This window comes from Antrostomus carolinensis, unplaced genomic scaffold (assembly GCF_000700745.2).
Source record: "Antrostomus carolinensis isolate BGI_N321 unplaced genomic scaffold, ASM70074v2 scaffold29428, whole genome shotgun sequence".
Taxonomy (NCBI): domain Eukaryota; kingdom Metazoa; phylum Chordata; class Aves; order Caprimulgiformes; family Caprimulgidae; genus Antrostomus; species Antrostomus carolinensis.
The window spans coordinates 279-505 of record NW_010332852.1 but is presented as its reverse complement, the minus strand read 5'-3'; the positions used below and the strand labels follow the sequence as shown (position 1 = coordinate 505).

The 227-nt window shown below is 59.9% G+C and overlaps 1 protein-coding gene across 1 annotated transcript in view; it reads right to left on the bottom strand.

Annotated features, from left to right (window-relative positions):
- The window catches only part of LOC104529376 (homeobox protein EMX1), a gene marked incomplete at both ends in the record, with an annotated part of 2,420 nt that overhangs the window by 1,922 nt on the left and 271 nt on the right, over positions 1-227 (bottom strand). The window lies entirely within an intron of this gene.

The window sequence follows — 227 nt, the reverse complement described above, 5'->3', positions numbered from 1 at the left end:
GAACACACCGAGCACCGGGAGCGCGAATACAACGAGCACCGGGTGTGCAAATGCCGAAGCACTCCGGTACCGGGAGTGTGAACACACCGGGAATGTGAACATACCGGTACCGGGTGTGTAAACACACTCAGCCCCGGTGTGTGAACACGTTTGACCCCGGTGTGTGAACTCCCCGCTCCCGGTGTGTGAATCCCAAGCTCCCGGAATGTGAACATCGCGGTCCCGGT